Source organism: Lissotriton helveticus, chromosome 7, assembly GCF_964261635.1.
Source record: "Lissotriton helveticus chromosome 7, aLisHel1.1, whole genome shotgun sequence".
In the NCBI taxonomy this organism is placed as follows: Eukaryota; Metazoa; Chordata; class Amphibia; order Caudata; family Salamandridae; genus Lissotriton; species Lissotriton helveticus.
This window is the reverse complement of record NC_136068.1, coordinates 1224465567-1224488644: the sequence shown is the minus strand read 5'-3', so window position 1 is coordinate 1224488644 and position 23078 is coordinate 1224465567. Positions and strand designations below refer to the sequence as shown.

Here is a 23078-nt window from a genome sequence, read left to right as displayed (position 1 = left end):
ACACCTTACTTATTGAAACATATACTAACACATATTTACTCTCTTATACAATCCCTGATACAAGTTCACAATGATCGATACAACTACTCACTCATTCAGTGGCTCTCATGCACAGTTATTTATATATGCCAACTCTCACATGTACTGTGTTTTACATATGTACTTACTATGACATGTAGCATTGAGATATCCATTCACTCATCAATACACTCATGCACACAGTCAACTGCCCATGTAGCTGTTTCCACATGCACTCTTGAACTCATACACCTAGTGAATAAACTGCTCACACATCTATGCATAGAGTCACACACCTTCCAGCCACCCCTACACAAACTCAATCTCCCATAGAAATACTTGGGCAACCAATTAATAACACATATAGCCTCTCGTATAGCTAATGATCAACACATGCAGCAGTTTACAGAACAACAGACATAATGATGCACAAATTAAGACAGTTTAGTCACTAACCCATGCATTCAGTGAGACACATTTAATCACTCACTCATACAGTCAGTCACGCACCTACTAAATCCTTCATCCAGACACTTATACATCCACTCATTCTTCAATATGTAAAACATATTTAAACTTTACAAAAACACACAGACACTAGATGATGTCATCAGTGATGTCATTTGAGATGTCATCAGTGATGTCATCAGTGATGTCACTGACCATGTCATGAATGATGTAATATGTGACATGATCAGCAGTGGATTGCGGGTGCGCGATATATAGTTAGTGCAACTAACTATATATGGAATTTCAATGGTTTTGTGTGAGTAAAATAAGGTTTTTTAAATGCTAATTCCTAACTATATATGGTCTATAACCTATGGTTTTTTCAGTGAATATATATATAGATATATATCTATATATATATATATATATATATATATATATAGATATATATATATATATTTATATATATATTTCGAAACAAAATCCTGCCCGTCCTCCGTCAGGAACAGCAACTCGCAGGCACAGACCTCAATTCTTGAAAAATAATTAACGACCTCCACACACTGAGTTGGTGCAAGGCAGTAAAGACATTTTATTTTGGCATAAATGTCACAGGCAAGTGCCCTCCTTGATGCGTTTCACTCCTCTGGGGAGCTTGGTCACATATCTATCTATCTATCTATCTATCTATCTATCTATCTATCTATCTATCTATCTATCCAAGTTTTGCCTGATAAAAGGAGGCCCACTCTACCAACATAATGCCTCTTATGGTGGAGCAGGCAGTCTCGAAACACCACTTTCAAATGCTTTGGCCTTACGCGTTTCGGAAAGACTTCCTTGTTTACAAGCCATGCGCAGAATAGGGTAAATGACGTCTGTGTCTGTGTCTGTAGTGGCCCTGGGGTTTCTGATGACACGTAATACAGGACTGTCAATTTGCCTCACGGGAAGAGATTTGAAAAGGTGGATGACTCGAATATGCTGTTTTTTACCTACAGAGGATTGATTTTAGCGATAAGGCAAGCAGCGACACCCGATGGGGATTACATTTGGACTGCAAATACCAGCGCTTACCTGGGCAAGGACGACCACGCCCGTTGAGGCTTGAATGTTTTCAATAAAAGCAGAAGTAACTCACCAGTCGTCATTTACCTTATTCTGTGCATGACTTGTGAACAAGGAAGTCTTTCCGAAATGCGTAAGGACAAAGCATTTGAAAGTGGTGTTTCGAGGCTGCCTGCCCCACCATCAGAGGCGTTTTGTTGGCAGAGTGGGCCACCTTACATCAGGCAAAACTCGTATGGATATATATAAACCATGCGTTTCAGGGACGTTATAGTTAGTTGAACATTTGACTCATATAAAACCAGAGAAATTCGCCTGTTATAGTTAGTTGAGCTAACTATAACTCACTCGCCCGCAATGCACTGCTGATGGTGTCACATATTACACCACTCATGACATGGTCAGTGACATCACTGATGATATCTCAAATTACATCACTGATGACATCACTCATGACATCATCCAGTGAATGTGTGTTTACTGTAAAGGTTAACTATGTTTTATATATATACGTCAAGGTGTATTGAAGAATGAAAGCATTTACAAGTGCCTAAAGGAATTATTTCGTATGTGCGTGACTGACTGTATAAGTGAGTAATTGAAAGTGTCTTACTAAATGATGGGTTCGTGACTAAACTGTGTAAAAGTCTGTATTAGTCTCTCCATTGGTGTGTAAGCAACTGCATGGGTTGCTGAATAGCTACATGAGTGTTGATCTAGGTTATTGATTTGTTGTCTGAGTATCTGTATGGATCCCTGAGTGTCTGTGTGAGTGTGTGCGGGGGGAGTGTATGAGTCTGTGCATAGATGACTGAGTGGGTGATTCAGTGGTTGTATGGATTAAAAAGTGCATCTGGGAAAGACTGTATGGTTGAGCTAGTGTGTGTCTGGGTGTGTTGGTAAGTGAATGAATGTCTCAGTGGGACATCTGAGACTAACCACATACGTTTTAAGGCACTATATGTGAGTGTTGGAGTATATAAATGAGTATACGTGAGACTAAGTTATTTGAAGAGTGCATGTATAGATAAGTGTCTGCTTCTATCAGTGATTGTATAAGACAGTACATTTATTTATTTATTTATTTCATTTGTAAAGCGCTCTGTCACCTTACGGCATCCTGGCGCTGAGAGAACTCAAAGTACACGGTAGAAAGCAGGCAACAAAAGGTATTGGCAACTAGTGGAGAGCAGTACATCAACTAAACGTTGGGGAATAACAATGTTTTTAGCCTTTTCCTAAAGGGTAAGAGCTCACTAATGTGTCTTACTTCCAGGTGCAATCCATTCCACAGTTTGGCCGCCGCAACCGCGAAAGTTCTGCCACCGGTTCTAGCTTTCTTAAACCTAGCTACCTTGACCAATCTAGCTGAAGCAGAGCGAAGATTTCTTACTGGGGCATACCACTCGAACTTTCTCTGTAGCGCAATAGGGCCCATCCCGTGCAAAGCTTTAAATACAAGACAGAGAGATTTAAACTTGATTCTCTGTCCCACCGGCAGCCAGTGGAGTTCTGCAAGGGCCCTGGAGGATGAGGAACGTCTCGGCCATCCCAGAGCAAGTTTAGCTGCGGCGGACTGGATTCTCAACAGTCTGTCCAACAGGGACTTAGGAGAATCAAGCAAGAGGGCGTTACAGTAGTCCAGTATACTCAAGACTGTACTCTGTACAACAAGGGCCCACACTTGAGATGGTAAAAGAGGAAGAATTTTGCATAGCGATCTAATGGTTGCCAAGCAATTTCCCACCGTTTTAGTGACTTGGGCTTCCATGTTCAGCTTGTTGTTAAACACAATGCCCAGATTGCGAACCCTCTCCACTGGTCTCACTTCCATTGACATTTCACTGGGCCAGAAGTTACTAGGCAGCACTGACAGAATTCTATCAACAGGACAGAAAAGAATCTCCGTCTTACCGGCATTAAATTGCAAAGAATTGACTTTCAGCCACTGGGCCGTGTTACGCAGACAGCAATGAAACTCTTCAATAGAGGTAGATTGCTCCCCCTCCAATGAGAGGATGAACTGCGTGTCATCAGCATAGTTTGTGATGCTAATCCTATGCTCTTTAACGACCGCAATCAAAGGTTTCATATAAATATTGAAGAGTATCGGGCTGATGGCCGAGCCCTGAGGTACCCCATGGGTGATATTAATCTGTTCAGACCAGTAAGGAGGGAGGGACACGGCCTGCATCCGATCCGTAAGAAAGGAGTGGAGCCATTGCAAAGCACGACCCTTCACCCCCACCTCCTCTAGCCTGCTCAGGAGAATTCCATGGTTAACCGTGTCGAACGCGGCAGACGGGTCAAGCAGGATAAGAACCACTGCCTGATTCCTGTCTGCCCGCGAACGAAGTTCATCCATCACGGTCACCAGTGCCGACTCCGTGCCATGGGCAGGCCGGAAGCCAAACAGAACCTCATCCAGCAGTCTATGCCGCTCCAGATAATCGGAGAGAGTCCTACTAACCACCTTCTCCGTGATCTTAGCCGGTAAGGGAAGAAGAGAGATTGGCCTATAGTTTTTGGGACATGTTGGATCCAAGGAGGTCTTTTTAAGCAGGGGAGTTACCAAAGCCTGTTTCCACTGCAACGGCACTACACCGCTATTAAGTGATTGATTACAGATTTGTCTAAGCGTAGGAAACAATTCCGTCTCAAAGATCTTCTAGATTTTAGCAGGAACGGGATCTAAAGGTGAGACGGAAGAAATGCCCTTTGCTACTTTGCAAAATTCCTCCATGGTCAGAGGCCCGAACCCGGTTAAGGCATTATCAGCATTGATATCACAAAGGTCATTACAAATGTCCTTTGTTACTTTGTCCATGTTATCGTTATCCACAGAATCCGGGGTATCAAACCTCAGGTGCTCCTTATCCTCTCCTAGCTCGTTAATAATAGCTTTGATCTTAAGATGAAAGAAGTTGGCTAGGTTGTTACATAGATCCTGGGATGGAGCTATCTGCATTTTAGTACACTCCGGGGTTGTAAGGTTCTTTAAAATGTTAAAAATGCACTTGGAAGCATTAGGGGCATTAAGGATCATGTTAGAAAAATGTTCTGCCTTAACCCTAGATATCTCCTTTTTATAACATATAATCTTGGACTTCCATATTTGCTTGTCCAAGTCAGTGTAGTCCCTTCTCCATTTTTTCTCTGCCTGCTTGCAGTCAGCTTTCATAGCTTTTAAAAGGTCATTGAACCAAGGCTCCGAAGGCCTGCCTCTGGTTCTATGCTTTTTCAACGGAGTCACCACATCCAAGTCTGCCAAGATCTTTTCGCAGAAAGCAGAATAGTTCTTGCCTACTTGATTGGTGGCTAAAAAACAATTGTCAACCGCAAACAAAGTAGCTGAGCCTCACTTGTGTAGGAGGCCCTTCCAATCACGGCCAACATATTTCTTACTAACCCCACTCAAACCATGGTTCTTTTTGGCCACGTCCACTGTAAACTTAATTAAAAAATGGTCCGACCAAACCAAAGGAAGGAGTTACGTGATAGTAAGAAGATGCTCTTCCGAAAAAATCAAGTCGAGTATGTGGCCTCCCTTGTGGGTTGCTTCAGTCACCTGCTGAAGAAGGCCAAGACCCTCACACGACTGAAGAATATTAAGATAGCCTGAATTAAGGGGGCCATTCATCCAGAGGTTAAAATCCCCTAATATAACCACTCTCCGATGAACAGCAACCATATTCGTAATGGTCTCTAAGAGTGACTGTTGTAGCTGACCTGTGAAGACTCCAGGGGGCCTATAACATATAATCCCTGTTAATACATTCGCGTGTGCATCTTTAATGGCAAACCCTAACAGTTCCGTTCCTTCACAATCATCAATATCGATGGTGACCAGGTCCCAGGAGTCCTTGTAAATAACCCCAATGCCCCCCCCTCTCCCACTCTGTCTGGGCTTGTGACAAAATTTAAAACCAGGAGGACAAGCCATACCTGAATCGACATCGCAGTCCGGGCGAGTCCAGGTTTCTGTTAAAAACAGAATCTCTATGCCATGGTGTTCCAGCAATCGCTGAGTTTCCACACCATATTTAGACAGAGATCTTACATTAAGGAGCCCACATGACAGCAGATCTCTACGTACAAAATCTGAAGTCGGGATAGCAGTTGCAAGAAATCTAATAGTCCCCATACCTTTGTCCTGCACCCCTAATTCGCGTAGCTCAGCTCCACTGTACCTTATATTGGACCCTCTAGCTGCATCTCCAAGTGTTCCAATAGGAGCGACCGCATTACTGGCACTAGGCGCGTCCTTGGCTGGACGAGCGCAGACGGGTTTGCCTTTGGCGCGCCGTCGGCGTGCCCGCTGCGCACGTCTGCTGCGCATACGTGCCATCATCGATTCTTATGCCCAGCCAGATTGAAAAGCTAGAACGCTGACTCCCGAGACAGCGGGTCCGCTCGCACGGACGGGCCCACACTCTGGAGAACAGTGGGGGCTGATCGACGTGTGGAATATGAGCGCGTGGGAGGAGGAAGATCACCCCCCAAAAGCCGCCCAAAATGCGTGAGTTGCAAATTAAAATAAAGTTAAAAAGTTAAAGTTAAAAATTCAGCCTCTTACAGCAACTAAAAAACAGCATAGCTAAAGGAATTTCCAGATGACCAAAAAACCTCTAGGTTGCTCTCGCTCTCATCCATACACTTGTGAGCATCAGTAAATATGTGTTAGTATCTGTATAAATAAGTGATGTGGTATGTCTAAAAACAACGAAGTTGGTGTGTATGACTGTATACATGATTAAATGGGTATGTGATTGATTCTTTGCTTTACTGAATAGGTGTGTGAGTAATTCTATGGATGAGTGGCAGCGTGTGACTGCATGTATAGAAGTATGAGTGCATATTATAGTCCTCTATTGAAGAGTAACTACAAGTATCAGTGACTGGATGTGTGTGTAGACCTAGGAAATAGTGAGTGGTATGTATTGTATGGCAATCTTGTGTTTACGGTTTCTAAAATAGTAGTCTGCATTTAAGAATGGCTGTATCAAAGTTTGTATTAGAGCATCAGTATGTGCATCAGATTATCACGTGGATGATGTCATGAGTGATGTCATCAGTGATGTCATTTGAGATGTCATCAGTGATGTGACTGACCATGTCATGAGTGATGTAATATGTGACATCATCAGCAGTGCATTGCAGGCGCGCAAGTTATAGTTAGCTCAACTAATTATAACAGGAGAATGGTTTTATATGAGTCAAATGTTCAACTAACTATAACGTCCCTGAAACTGTTTTTTTAGTGAATTTTGAAGGTTTTTTAAATGGTAATTTCTAACTGTAACGTCTGTAAAATCTGTTTTTTGAGTGAATTTGAAAGGTTTTTAAAGTATTACTTTCATAATTGAATGTTTCTAAAACCTATATTTTATTCTCTTTTTTTTTTTTAAATTTTGGAAAACTATTATACTTCTTTTTTTTAACTTTAAAAATTATGTAATGTTTTATATCGTCCCCAAAAATTATGTATATATATTTTTTTGTTGAGAAAACTGCACTCATACCGGTAGCGTACAAAGTTCCATCACCACGCGAATCCGATCCACCATATTGCTAAACTCGTAAATGATACGCATTTCGTATCCACCGAGTTTGTGGCACCGCGTCCCGCGTAACATCATATACGCATGAAGTCGCCCCAGCTGCTACTTTGGAATCTGACGGGTAAGCAGTACCAAGCCACGCGTTACGTCATGTACGTATGGGGTCGCGGCCACTGCGCGTTGCGTGTGCAACGAGTACACGCTGCCAGGCCCTGTTTTACGTCACACACGTATAGTGTAGCACCGGGTATGCCATTCCCTAATTTTTTTTTACTCAAAATTATATCTTAATAACTTTAAAAAGTCTATGACAGCAAGCGATAATCTAAAATATTGTAACCATTTATATATTTCTAACTGTAATAAACTTATGATAAATATATTTTGTCAAAATCTCGTCGGTTGCGGCCTCCTTGCGCTCTCGGTGCGCGATTGCCATGTGACCTTAAAAAAAACATTTGATTGCTTCATTACATTTCCTGTTAAAGATTGGAGGGATTTGTTAGCATGAGCTGAAAGCCATTTTGTATTTCTGGCAGCCATCTTGTTTGCCATGTGCTGCCACATGCTCGCCATGTGCTCTGTCCTCCCTCAGTGTTGACTGCTCTTGTAATCTGCCTAGAAACAGACTATATTTAGCATCTTCCACCTTCGCACATGCTCGGTTGAGCTTACAGCTGTCCTTGCAGCTGTTTCTAGTCTGTAAATGTCAGGATGTGTTCACCAGAATTAGCAACTGTTAGCTCCTCCCACTTTGTTGAGCAAGCTGATCTTGCATGCCCATATTAGTCATTTTTCATGCTTATTTGAGCCAGGACTGCCCCTTGGTCTTATGCTGACTATGTAACCCTAAGCATATATAAGGCCCCAGTTTTCTGTACTCCTTAGATTGCCTCATTCAGTTGCTAAGGCTTCTGTGTGACGTAGTCTCCCTCATCTGAAGTGAATAAATGCATTCTTTTTATATTTCAGCTTCTGTGCCAATTTCGTCTTTGTTGGATTAAAAGGACCAAGTATCAGTGAGACCCCTGAGAAGGTTTCTATTTTCTTCAAATGGCGCCCAACTTGGGGTTCATCAGAGAAGTGGCTATCTAAGGCGTGCTCTTCTCAGGAGACAGAAATCTACTGTGGAGGACAGGACAGGACTCTACTAAGGAGGTACTCTGTGCATGGAGATTCTGGGGATTCTCTGTCTCTGCAGCCCAGTATATTTCTGGTCTTCCTGATTTTGATCCTCCACATGATGTCACTCCTGACTGAGAACCTTTTTGGCGTGAGTATTATAAAAATGACCGTTACGTCATTCAGAACTTGGCAGTTAGAATTTGGACACCAAGTGATTGGTAAGGGTTGTTTTGATGCAACACTTGCTGTTGGTTTGATGCCTTGGATTGGTAAGGTAGTTTATTAACACTTACTGTGGCTTTTGATTTGTATGATTGGCCAATATTTGTATTTGTATGTATGCAATATATAAATTGCAATTTATGTAGGCAGGTAATGAGGAGATTTTTCTCTGTTTTGAATTGATTTGAATGGCGCAACGTACGAAGAGTACCTTAAGCGCTACTTTGGTTATAATATTTGCATATTCTGCAATATTTTTGGCATGCCTGTTTCAAGCACACATCGAAGAATGTGTTGCTTTTTGGAGGTACCGTAGTGAGATGTGAAATGAATTAGCCGGCTCCCCTGAGGGAAAACCTAAATGGGTTCAGGTATACAAACATATTTCTTCCTTGGTGACTCTGTACCCCAATGGAATTAAAATATGACAATAATACAAACAAGGATCCTTTTCTGTGCACTTTTATAAACAGAGATATGCAGAGCGATTTTTTTTGGTGTTCTGCCAGACAAAGCTAGTGAATTGAGTGTATTTTGGCTTCTTGGAAATAAAACTGTCTGTTGGACTGTTTTTTGCAGTCTTTTGGAATACTATTGAGAAGCTCTTCTTGTAAATATGACTTACAACTAGTATTTACAAATGGTTTGGTTTAAGCACAGTGTATGGGCTGTCCTTTGTTTCTGTCCTAAGTGTTGATCCGTGGGTTAATCGTGTATTTAAATGTCGATGTAGTTCATGGTTTTCCCATTAGTGATACTTCTGTGAGTAAATAGCGATTGCGCTCTTTCTGTAAAAATGGCTAGGCTTAAGCGCGCTGTATTATGTGATTCTGAGTGTATGACCCCTTCTGTATATGTCTGGAATGAGCTCAATGTGTTTGTTTGTGTTTTATCTTGCTGTCATCAGTCTGTTATGCAAAATGTCATTTAATTATTATTAAATAAAAATTAAATAAAAATCCAGAAATTAACCATATGATATGCTAAATAACTACATGTTACTATTAAATTGATAAGAGTAAGCAACTATGCACATTTAAAAACTGCTAATGCTTAAAATATGAAATTAGAATTCACATTGATTAGGAATAAAATAGGCCTCAAAAACGAAATTGTGTGTTTCGCAATAAATAAACAATTATAAAATGTTACAACATTTTCCTTAGATTCATTGTATTAGATATTAACAGGCAAACACATCATCTGCGTAAATTGGATGTTGCTGAACTAAAACACACATTTTAGAACTTGAAATGCCTCAATTTTAAATAGACAATCACCGTGCTTCCATTTCAACACTAAAAAAAGCTTTCCAACAGCTGTGTTTTAACTGCTGCTGAGCAGCAGCTGTTGTTTTGATTGTAGGCCACGGAGAGACAGGAATGCTGACTCGGCTAGGATTTTGTCAGTTAAACAGGGGGTAAAATCCTGCATTTCAGGTTCATTATTTTGGATAAGAGGAAAACATTTAAAGTAGGGATTTCCTTTCTTAAAGTCTTTTTACATAAGCAAATTCGTGGTTCTGATGTTAAATAATTGTCCTTTTAAAAAGTGGCGCAAAAGGTTTCATGTTTCAAGTTAGGCTAGTGTGCTTATGCTTATGAATGAATGCGTCTAAATATGATAGGCAAGGAATGAAGCTTGCTTTTTCTATGTGGAATTATCAAAATGATTGGTTTTATTAATGTTATTTTTTTTTTTATTAATTATGAAAAAAAATAAAAAAAATAAGTGCTTTTAAATTTGTTTTTTAATATTTATAAACCTTAATACTCCTACTGTGACCTCCTAGCATTACAATTAAATGCAAGTTGTGTTGTACTACATAATAAGGAACTTTGCATATGAAATATTACTCTGCGGAGGTGTAATAAACTCATTTTTATAGGGGTATATATTAAATAGTTCTGATTTCCCATTCCTGGGCTGTGTAGAAAACATTCTGAGGATGACTATTATGGAAAACAATTGTAGGATATTCATTTTTAAGTGCCCCAAATATCAGTCGAAATTGGGCAAAATTCACTAATTTAAAAACAAATTATGCCATTCTGAGCAGCTTTTAAAGTGGCTTAGGCTTCAGTAATTTAGGTATAAAACAAATAGCTGACCTCTATATTGTTAGACAAGTATACTGCACACTGCTTACAATTGAAGATAAATATAAAACCCAGCAGAAGTTATTCTGTCTATAGGGTGACTTTGAATTGGGACAGCCGCATGGAACCCCTTTGCACACAGAATAGGACAGCTGGGAAGGGTTAAATGCCAGTTCTATATTTAGAAGCCTGGCAGGGCTTCCAGAGCAAGGTTTGCTTTGACTTTTTGAACTCTAAAAACTTTTTGAAAGAGGACAGGGGAGAGAAGAAGAAGTTTTATTTTTTTTGGGCAAAAGCAAGCACTTTATGGACTCATATGATAGAAAACTATATAATGGTATATGTGAACTTTGATTAACAGATAAGCTTTGCCACATATATACAGCACTAATGCTTTTAGTCTGAGGATTCAAAAGCTGAGCCTATGAAATTTAGTTTGAATTAATTCTCCCTCATGTTACATTTGTACATTTGCTAAAAGGATTGGGGTTTAGGTATTCATGTTCTTTTAGCCCTCTCACAAGTGCTATGTACTTCCTATTACTTTTTTATGCCCAGTTGCTACAAATAGGTGTTGATAGTGTTGATAGTGTTGACCGAAGTGAAACCTGTTTCAGGTTTCCTACTGTCAAAATAGGGGAAGGAGGCTAGCTCCTCTACAAATTAATGATTCAGAAAAGGGGGTGGTGATGAACAGAGTGTCTGAATTAAGCAGACCACTCTTACCCAGTCCAAAGATCAGGGCTTGATCCATCACCGTTATTTAGCTCACTGCCCCATCCCAGCTCAGAACCTGGCTATATGCAAATTAGTCTGTCCCTGGCCCAGTGCATCATGGGAACAGGGCAGACCAAACTACCAAGCCAATTCTTCACCAGAAAGGATACAAGCTACCGGGGACCGGTTTCTGGCATTTCAGCCTCGTCGGCCCGGCTTGCTTGAATCCTGATGGAGCAGTGAGCAAGGGACTCATGTCTGAGTATACCCTGCCACACCTATAGTGGCCAAAAACGATTCAGAAAAGGGGTGGTGATGAACAGAGTGTCTGAATTAAGCAGACCACTCTTACCCAGTCCAAAGATCAGGGCTTGATCCATCACCGTTATTTAGCTCACTGCCCCATCCCAGCTCAGAACCTGGCTATATGCAAATTCGTCTGTCCCTGGCCCAGTGCATCATGGGAACAGGGCAGACCAAACTACCAAGCCAATTCTTCACCAGAAAGGATACAAGCTACCGGGGACCGGTTTCTGGCATTTCAGCCTCGTCGGCCCGGCTTGCTTGAATCCTGATGGAGCAGTGAGCAAGGGACTCATGTCTGAGTATACCCTGCCACACCTATAGTGGCCAAAAACGATTCAGAAAAGGGGGTGGTGATGAACAGAGTGTCTGAATTAAGCAGACCACTCTTACCCAGTCCAAAGATCAGGGCTTGATCCATCACCGTTATTTAGCTCACTGCCCCATCCCAGCTCAGAACCTGGCTATATGCAAATTAGTCTGTCCCTGGCCCAGTGCATCATGGGAACAGGGCAGACCAAACTACCAAGCCAATTCTTCACCAGAAAGGATACAAGCTACCGGGGACCGGTTTCTGGCATTTCAGCCTCGTCGGCCCGGCTTGCTTGAATCCTGATGGAGCTGTGAGCAAGGGACTCATGTCTGAGTATACCCTGCCACACCTATAGTGGCCAAAAACGATTCAGAAAAGGGGGTGGTGATGAACAGAGTGTCTGAATTAAGCAGACCACTCTTACCCAGTCCAAAGATCAGGGCTTGATCCATCACCGTTATTTAGCTCACTGCCCCATCCCAGCTCAGAACCTGGCTATATGCAAATTCGTCTGTCCCTGGCCCAGTGCATCATGGGAACAGGGCAGACCAAACTACCAAGCCAATTCTTCACCAGAAAGGATACAAGCTACCGGGGACCGGTTTCTGGCATTTCAGCCTCGTCGGCCCGGCTTGCTTGAATCCTGATGGAGCAGTGAGCAAGGGACTCATGTCTGAGTATACCCTGCCACACCTATAGTGGCCAAAAACGATTCAGAAAAGGGGGTGGTGATGAACAGAGTGTCTGAATTAAGCAGACCACTCTTACCCAGTCCAAAGATCAGGGCTTGATCCATCACCGTTATTTAGCTCACTGCCCCATCCCAGCTCAGAACCTGGCTATATGCAAATTAGTCTGTCCCTGGCCCAGTGCATCATGGGAACAGGGCAGACCAAACTACCAAGCCAATTCTTCACCAGAAAGGATACAAGCTACCGGGGACCGGTTTCTGGCATTTCAGCCTCGTCGGCCCGGCTTGCTTGAATCCTGATGGAGCAGTGAGCAAGGGACTCATGTCTGAGTATACCCTGCCACACCTATAGTGGCCAAAAACGATTCAGAAAAGGGGGTGGTGATGAACAGAGTGTCTGAATTAAGCAGACCACTCTTACCCAGTCCAAAGATCAGGGCTTGATCCATCACCGTTATTTAGCTCACTGCCCCATCCCAGCTCAGAACCTGGCTATATGCAAATTAGTCTGTCCCTGGCCCAGTGCATCATGGGAACAGGGCAGACCAAACTACCAAGCCAATTCTTCACCAGAAAGGATACAAGCTACCGGGGACCGGTTTCTGGCATTTCAGCCTCGTCGGCCCGGCTTGCTTGAATCCTGATGGAGCAGTGAGCAAGGGACTCATGTCTGAGTATACCCTGCCACACCTATAGTGGCCAAAAACGATTCAGAAAAGGGGGTGGTGATGAACAGAGTGTCTGAATTAAGCAGACCACTCTTACCCAGTCCAAAGATCAGGGCTTGATCCATCACCGTTATTTAGCTCACTGCCCCATCCCAGCTCAGAACCTGCAGACTAATTTGCATATAGCCAAGTTCTGAGCTGGGATGGTGCAGTGAGCTAAATTCAGGCACTCTGTTCATCACCACCCCCTTTTCTGAATCATTTTGTCCACCATAAGCGTGGAAGGGTATACTCAGATGTGAGTCCCTTGCTCATTGCACCATCAGGATTCAAGCAAGCCGGGCCGACGACGCCTGAAATGGCAGAAACCGGTCCCCGGAAGCTTGTTTCCTTCCCAGTATAAGAATTGGCTTGGTAGTTTGGTTTGCCCTGTTCCCATCATGCACTGGGACAGGAACAGACTAATTTGCATATAGCCAAGTTCTGAGCTGGGATGGTGCAGTGAGCTAAAAAACGGTGATGGATCAAGCCCTGATCTTTGGACTGGGTAAGAGTGGTCTGCTTAATTCAGGCACTCTGTTCATCACCACCCCCTTTTCTGAATCATTTTGTCCACCATAAGCGTGGAAGGGTATACTCAGATGTGAGTCCCTTGCTCATTGCACCATCAGGATTCAAGCAAGCCGGGCCGACGATGCCTGAAATGGCAGAAACCGGTCCCCGAAAGCTTGTTTCCTTCCCAGTATAAGAATTGGCTTGGTAGTTTGGTTTGCCCTGTTCCCATCATGCACTGGGACAGGAACAGACTAATTTGCATACAGCCAAGTTCTGAGCTGGGATGGTGCAGTGAGCTAAAAAACGGTGATGGATCAAGCCCTGATCTTTGGACTGGGTAAGAGTGGTCTGCTTAATTCAGGCACTCTGTTCATCACCACCCCCTTTTCTGAATCATTTTGTCCACCATAAGCGTGGAAGGGTATACTCAGATGTGAGTCCCTTGCTCATTGCACCATCAGGATTCAAGCAAGCCGGGCCGACGACGCCTGAAATGGCAGAAACCGGTCCCCGGAAGCTTGTTTCCTTCCCAGTATAAGAATTGGCTTGGTAGTTTGGTTTGCCCTGTTCCAATCATGCACTGGGACAGGAACAGACTAATTTGCATATAGCCAAGTTCTGAGCTGGGATGGTGCAGTGAGCTAAAAAACGGTGATGGATCAAGCCCTGATCTTTGGACTGGGTAAGAGTGGTCTGCTTAATTCAGGCACTCTGTTCATCACCACCCCTTCTCTGAATCATTTTGTCCACCATAAGCGTGGAAGGGTATACTCAGATGTGAGTCCCTTGCTCATTGCACCATCAGGATTCAAGCAAGCCGGGCCGACGACGCCTGAAATGGCAGAAACCGGTCCCCGGAAGCTTGTTTCCTTCCCAGTATAAGAATTGGCTTGGTAGTTTGGTTTGCCCTGTTCCCATCATGCACTGGGACAGGAACAGACTAATTTGCATATAGCCAAGTTCTGAGCTGGGATGGTGCAGTGAGCTAAAAAACGGTGATGGATCAAGCCCTGATCTTTGGACTGGGTAAGAGTGGTCTGCTTAATTCAGGCACTCTGTTCATCACCACCCCCTTTTCTGAATCCTCTACAAATTAAGGCTAGGTAAAATGTATGTTGCTCTCTCTTTTTCTCAATTTATGTTTAGCCTGTCTAACCTGTCTGTGAAATAGCAATGAGAAATGTAATTGGCTATTCAGTAATACTGTTTTAAACATTATTAGCATTAATAAAATGAATAAGTATATATGTTATGTTACTGTCCATCCTGTTTGATGAAATTATGACAGGATCAGTAGTCTAGATTGCTATTTCCTTATTTTGATCTTTAAGGGGAACTAGATGTGGGTAGTTTTGTTCTACAAGTCTTAAGGTGATAACACCATTATTGTATGTTATTCTCATGCTACATAGTTTTGCAAGGGCATTGCTAGTTTTTTATTAGCTAGTCTGTGCAAATAAACTGACAGTCCTTATTAGAGCTGATGTTGCATAGTTTGGATCATGAAAAGTAGAATGCAGGGAAGATGCCCATGTGATCCTTAGCAAAAAATGTTTTGAAGGAAATGTGGTTTTATAGATAAGAAACCCTGTTAAATTAGCAGTTTTAGATTTTCCTGTTGCTCCTATAACAGGAGAGCATGGTCCTAAGCGTACAATGTAGGTGCTTTTATTAAGAAGAATCATTTTAGAAGTGTCTGCAGTCCTATACTAGTAATGTAAAGTTTATGAGAAAAAGTGTAGAACATTTCCCTGTTTTGAGGGTTTTCAGATTAGTACACAGGAATACACCAATGTAAGGATTTAGGGTATGTCTGTGTTGTTTTTCTCTTTTCCTCACAATTTAGTCAATGAACACAGACTTCCTTGGCTGCTTGGGATTGGGTGATGTATTACTCTTGTCGGTTCACCAAAGAGTTCCTATTATACTTGCCAATAGGTCCGGGCTGTTGTTTTTTTTACTCTCTCATAGATAGATGAAAGTGGTTTTTGGGTGACTTGCTATTATATGGGGTGTCCCAAGACTAGGAAGTATTCTGAGACTATCCTCTCTCTCTGTTGATAGACTGTTTCTGTGCCTTGTCTAAAGACCTTTTGTTCTGTCCACCAATAGATTTTTGCTGCCTTACAACCATTGCCAGAGGGGCCCGGACATCAGATTGAGCCTGGGGAGTCAGCGTCAGCACCAGTCCAGCTTGAAGCCAAAGTGAAGATAACCAGCACAGGCATTGCTGGCAACTAGGATCTCAGTGAATGCGGAAGCCCTGCTCGACAACGGAGAAACAGCGGCCCTCATCCTCCTGGACCTCTCCGCGGCCTTCGACACTGTCTGCCACCGCACCCTAGTACAGCGCCTCAGCAACGTCGGAATCCAGGAGAAGGCACTGGAGTGGATCACCTCCTTCCTCGCCGGAAGGACACAGAGAGTCCGCCTCCCCCCGTTCAGATCGGAAGCCACCGAAGTCATCTGCGGCGTCCCTCAAGGCTCCTCGCTCAGCCCAACTCTCTTCAACGTCTACATGAGCCCCCTCGCAGCCATCGCACGCCAGCACAACCTGAACATCATCTCCTACGCAGACGACACCCAGCTGATCCTCTCCCTCACCAACGACCCCGCCACCGCCAGAGCCAACCTGCACGAAGGGATGACAGACGTAGCCAAATGGATGTCGAACAGCCGCCTGAAACTGAACTCGGACAAGACGGAAGTCCTCATCCTGGGATCCTCACCCTCCGCCTGGGACGACTCCTGGTGGCCCCCCGCCCTGGGCAGCGCACCCAAACCAACTGACCACGCACGCAACCTGGGCTTCATCCTGGACTCCTCCCTCTCCATGACCAGACAAGTCAACGCCGTCTCCTCGTCGTGCTTCAACATCCTGCGAATGCTACGCAAGATCTTCCGATGGATCCCCACCAAAACCAGGAAGACGGTCACCCAGGTCCTCGTCACCAGCCGGCTGGACTACGGCAACTCCCTCTACGCCGGCACCACCGCCAAACTCCAGAAGAGACTCCAGCGGATCCAGAACACCTCAGCACGACTCATCCTGGACATCCCCCGCCGCAGCCACATCTCCGGACACCTGAGAGACCTGCACTGGCTCCCGGTCAACAAGAGAATCACCTTCCAGCTCCTCACCCACGCACACAAAGCCCTACACAACCAAGGACCAGGATACCTCAACAGCCGCCTCAACTTCTACGCTCCCACGCACCAGCTTCGATCGACCAGCCACGCCCTCGCCGCCGTCCCCCGCATCCGAAGAGCTACCACAGGAGGAAGGGCCTTCTCCTACCTGGCCGCCAAGACTTGGAACTCCCTCCCGACCCACCTCCGCCTGACCCAGGACCACCTCGCCTTCAGGAAGCAGCTCAAGACCTGGCTGTTCGAGCAGTAGCGGACCCCCCCCCCCCCCCCCAGCGCCTTGAGACCCTCCGGGTGAGTAGTGCGCTATACAAATGTTCTGATTGATTGATTGATTGATTGATTGATTGAGACAATGGCAGGGGTACACACTTGAGTGTACCCCTGCCACTGTCTTGGGCGAAAGACGGGGTCACAAATCGGAAAGGAGAAATTGTGGATCAAGTATTTGATGCCCAGCTGATAAGTCACAGACCGACCAGAATGGCGAGGAACCTTTGCTTGAGGTGACCCATTTTGAAACAAGGGTTGCTTCAGAGATTCTAGCATCAGGCCTCTGAATCCTGGTCCCAAAGTGAATGCAAGTTTGCTCCTTTGTTTGTTGGTCAAGAGATACCTGAGCACACTGGATGCAATGTGTGGCCCCAACGAATGAGCAGTGCACCAGCAGAGCAATACCGGAGTTAGGGAAGGACTTGAGTTTAGGGTACAGGTGATGTGTCTCTGGTGCCTGTTAGATTGAAGTGAAGAAAACTGGTGCACTGCCTGAGACACTGGACAGGATCGTTAAGAGCATTTGCCCTGGTGGGTGACTGCCCTATCCTGAAAGAAGAGACTTTTTCCTTGAAACTGGGCTGTGATTCTTGAGTTGCGAGTTGTGCAGCTCCATCTTGGAAACAACAAGAGCCTGCCTGTGAGGCTCAAACGGACACAGGGAGAAGACTCCCCTCTGATTGGTTGTACAGCGGCTTCAATTTCCCCAAGGACTTCTTTGTTTTTTGTCAATAATTTAGTCGTCCCGTTTTTTTGAGGAGTAGCCCTTTGCAGCTCTTCGTTCTAATTCCTATGGCCCTGTGTGGTCCTCCTGGTCCCAAATAATTGATGTTCAAGCCCTCATAAAGGGAACATTGTACAAGTTTACAAAAAATGTTTTTATTAGATATGTGCTGTTAGCTATTCTGAAACCGTAATGAATAGTCACTGAAATGCATAGGAGCCCTGAAAATGTTTACTAGATGATTTTAGGATTTGCTTTTGCTTAGGACTAGGAAAAATGATAATTCTGTTTGTAACAGTGGTCATTACTCTCTCCTGATATCTGTATGTTAATTATGACCCGATGCTATGTTCCCTTTGTATTCCTGCTTATACCTTATATATACCTGCTTAATGAAATGTTTAGAATGGAAAATGCCCACCTAGCAATGAATTAGGATATTGATAAATTTATGAAAATTATAATGTGCAAATATTTTCTGTGTTCCTATTGGATCATAGGAATGTCTTTAGCTCATGCTAAAAGGACTATCTGTTAAAGATTTGAGGGATTTGTTAGCATGAGCTGAAAGCCATTTTGTATTTCTGGCAGCCCTCTTGTTTGCCATGTGTTGCCACGTGCTCGCCATGTGCTCTGTCCTCCCTCATTGTTGACTGCTCTTGTAATCTGCCTAGAAACGAACTATATTTAGCATCTTACCACCTTCGCACATGCTCAGTTGAGCTTGCAGCTGTCCTTGCAGCTGTTTCTAGTCTGTAAATGTCATAATGTGTACACCAGAATTAGCAACTGTTAGCTCCTCCCACTTTGTTGAGCAAGCAGATCTTGCATGCCCATATTTTTTGCATGCTTACATGAGCCAGGACTGCCCCTAGGTCTTATGCTGACTATGTAACCCTAAGCATATATAAGGCCCCAGTTTTCTGTACTCCTTAGACTGCCTCATTCAGTTGCTCAGGCTTCTGTGTGACATAGTCTCCCTCATCTGAGGTGAATAACTCTATTCTTTTTATATTTCAGCTTCTGTGCCATGTTCTTCTTTGTTGGTTTAAAAGGACCAAGTATCAGTGAGACCCCTGAGAAGGTTTCTATTTTCTACATTCCCATTGTAACATTTGGAGGACCTCTCCTATTTTGGTCATTCTCTCAACAGCATTTGATGAGAGACACCTCTTCTGCTAAGAGAGCTTTTTTGAAAAGTTTTTTCCTGTATACACATAACTTATACTGCACCCAACATGCAACGATGATCTTGATCAATACTCATGGTCTGTACATTAGCCTTCCACATGGCCATGCATCTCAATTGTTACATCAAAAAGCAAATGTGTATTACACAATGCACCTGGTGTGTATGTGTGCTCATTATTGTGCTCCCTTTCGGCCTGGGTATTGGTGGCTCTAAGAAGTATCAGAAGCCACGCGGCAGAGTGCACATCCTAGATCACATGTGACAAACTGTAAACGGCAATGTGTAGATTTCATTTGCTGTACACTCTGTTATCAGGCTTTACCAGTATAGTAGTGTGTTATATGTGAGACTTTCAGATTCACGTATGACATACACTGCTTGACTATAATGAGCGTTATCACTGTGTATGACGTAGCCTCTCTGCTGATCCTCCCTCCATCCGAGAACATTCACATGTGAAACACTTTGAATAATACCGCACACCATTGACATGCGTGTCTGCGCATATCCCCAACGACATGTGATGTTCGCCATTCAATCTTTTCGAACAGCATCTCTTTAGCGCTAATTGCCGCCTTCCCGACACATGCTACATTAATGTAAATTGTGCATTCTGCGACGTCAAATCTACAAAAGAAACACACATAAGTACACTTCCTGGCCAGGCACGAACTGAACAATGCCCAGGTCCCCGGAATAATTATTCACACCCTTACGCTGGCCTGGCATACGCAAGCCCAGCCCACTTTGCGTACATATAAATAGGATAACAACAATGCAACATGTCCCACTTCTTCCACACTGCCTCAGGTGATATGGCCGCATCCACCTCACATATCAAAATGCGCAATATTAAAAAAAGGGATCCATGAGGTGTACACCATCCTGCCAATCAACACTGATTCTATATTGTGAACCCTACTGACCGTCGTATTTTCAAAGGAATCCATGAGGTGTACACCATCCTGCAATCAACACTCCATCTGAATTGTGAGCACTGCTGCCTGTAGTGTTTGCACACACAATAATGACAGCAGGTGAGCAGTGGGGCCTGGGTGCACAGGGGCTCCAATTGAGGGCGGTGCGGCGGGAGGGGTGGAGTGCATTTGCCTGGCTGCGCAGGTGCGAACATGCAATGTTGCTGTGCGTAATGGTGTGATCTCTGAACTGAATCAGTCTCATCTCTGTCTTGTTTTAAAGACCTGCTGCACCGTACAGTAGGCCTGAGCCAGCGGGCAGCGCTACCCTAGAGACATGTGGCGTTGGCTTTTGGAGCACTGTAGCGAGCTCATTACTAAGTGTACAAGCACACAGGCTTCCGCCACTGCATTACACACGCACATTATGCTTCTAGCATGCGCTCTGTTCCTTTGTATAACATATTATTATTTAACCTTGTTAACTCCTCTTCGAACGACGATTACCACGAACAGTTGGTAGATCGTACTTCAAAAACGAAGGATGCACTCAACTGGTGTATTCTATTAAGCTTGAAATAAACCTTCAATTATCTCCAGACGTTTCCACCATTAAATTATTTGTCCCTTTTCAGACACTGAATTGATAGTCCCTGAAATTGGCAGAGAGGGAGCTCACCCCGCAATGATGCCCTGGGCATTCTGACGTCTTCCATCGTGTTATTAAGACACCGTCCCCGACCGGAGCCCTGCTCTCCTACGCTACAGACGTACCCCGGACTCGGAGCTTGTAACAACACGTCGTTGGACACACCGATGGTGACAGGTGAGCAGTGAAGCCTTGGTGCGCAGGACCTACAATTGAGCACAGTGTGGGGGAAGGGGCTGGGGTGCAGCACCCTGGGTGCACAGGTGCAGGCAAGCGATTTTCCCGTAGCTAATAATGTAATCTCTGGCCTCATTCATATGTTTCATTTTAAGGACTTGCTGCACCACACTCTGTCTCCTCCACCCTCTGTTCTTTTGCCTCTCCCTCCCCTTGTCCCTTCCACCCTCTCCCTCCCATTCTCACTACCTTTCTTTACCTCTTCCACATGGCACACATACCTATGTTTCATTTTTGTCTTGCAAGTTTTGAACGTTGCTTCCACAGAAGTCCAACCCACGTATATTATTTTATACTGTTGTTTGTTCTAATAAACTTACGTTTCCATTTATTTGTGTTTTAATAAAGGTTATTTTTTTCCCAATAAATAACAAAGTGTATAGGTCTTCTTGTCTTTAGTTTACTGTGAAAATCATCTGTTTATAGGAGATTATGAGGGAAAACATTTCTAATTTACCGGTTCACCTACCAAATATAATCCAACTGACTACAACACAAATGAAGCCTAGGTAATTCTACAACTGCAAGGGTTCTGTGAGTGTATCACTTTATAACACCACGAGTACTGCCTGTGTGAATACAGAACCAATAAGGCACTGCCTAGGACCACCAAGGCTTCAGGGACTGCCGAGGCCCACCCTGCATATTTAAGTAAAGCCCCGTAGGGTGGCTGCCGATCCCTGGACTTCAGTTGGCCTGGAACCCCCCGAACAACTAATACACAATGCCATGCCCTGGAAAAGGAACGGTCCCATAGGCTGCAAAACATCTCTGTGCCCTCCCGCGCCTAATTTACATGTAACATTAAGATCCCCTGGCCTACAGAGACCCCGCAATATAATATTAGGATTGGCTGCGGAACATTACCCGCCAGAGGCCTCATTTAAATGTACGGGTGAGACTCCGCTTTTTTTTTTCTTCTCTCCCATTTTTACCATCCAGATCCTGCTCTATTAAAGCGATACGAGTTTTTCCTCCTTTCGCTTCAACTAGTCAAACAAGGATTTGATATCACAGGGTGGAAGACATGCACCCGCCCTCTAATAGCACACACACATGTCCCGCGGATGCACAACCCGGGACATTGTATGAGCTGCGCCTGGGAAGTCGCGCTCCCTAGGACCATGATACATTGGTTAGTATAAACGTATACTAACACTACTTACACACGTGTAGTAAAGCGACCAGAGTGTAGTGAAGAGGAAGATGATGCGCAAAATCTAAAAATATTAAATCTACCAGAGGTCGGATGACATAGTTCAATGAGCCGACGTTCCTGGGATGAGTAGAAACAGCTACACGAAGAAAAATGGGTCTTCAGCACAAGGCAAGTAATGTTGAAATATTGGTGAGTGCTGCCTTCTTTTTACCTTCTCCCACTCGTCACCAAATGTATGTAGTGAAGAGGCAGACAGCAGTGGATCCGATAAGTAGATTTATTACAGGAAAACAAGACACCTTAAACAGCCACTAACAGGAGCAGACAGCAAGGCAACCGTCTTCTCCAGCACCGTGTACAAACTCCCCAAGGTTCCCCTCATGACAGCCCCACATTCTAACATTACATACTTACATTCTAGTAGAATTACATACTAACATTCTACTATGACGTACATTGGAATACTACACACAGCACATGACTTTACAGCAATGAGCTCATGGTTTCATCCACAAGTCTTGAGACCGGTAGGGGTGAGTAGTTTGCTTCCCACTCCCTGTATTGATAAACGCAAACTAACACTACTTCCACAGGTATGCTACAGCGCCCAGAGCACGTCACTTTACAGCAATGAGTTCACGATTTAGCCTCACTGTTTAATCCCCAAGTCTTCAGACCAGTAGGAGTGACTACTTTGCTTCCCACTCCCTATATACTATAAACTCATATTAACACAACTTACACAGCTATACTGCAGCGGCTAGTATCCTACAGCAACCAGAGCCCATCACTTTAACACAATCAGCTTGGTTTCATCCCCGACTCTTCACATCAGTAGGTGCGAGTACTTCGCTTCCTGCTTACGGTATAGTATAAACGCACGATAGCGGTCAGTAGTTCACTTCCCACTCCCTGTATGGTATAAACACCTACTAACACTACTTGCACACGTATGCTACGAAGACCAGATCACATCACTTGACAGCAATG

At 44.0% G+C, this 23078-nt stretch overlaps 1 protein-coding gene across 2 annotated transcripts in view; it reads left to right on the top strand.

Moving 5' to 3' along the window:
- The window catches only part of PCTP (phosphatidylcholine transfer protein), a 454446-nt gene that overhangs the window by 53493 nt on the left and 377875 nt on the right, over positions 1–23078 (top strand). The window lies entirely within an intron of this gene.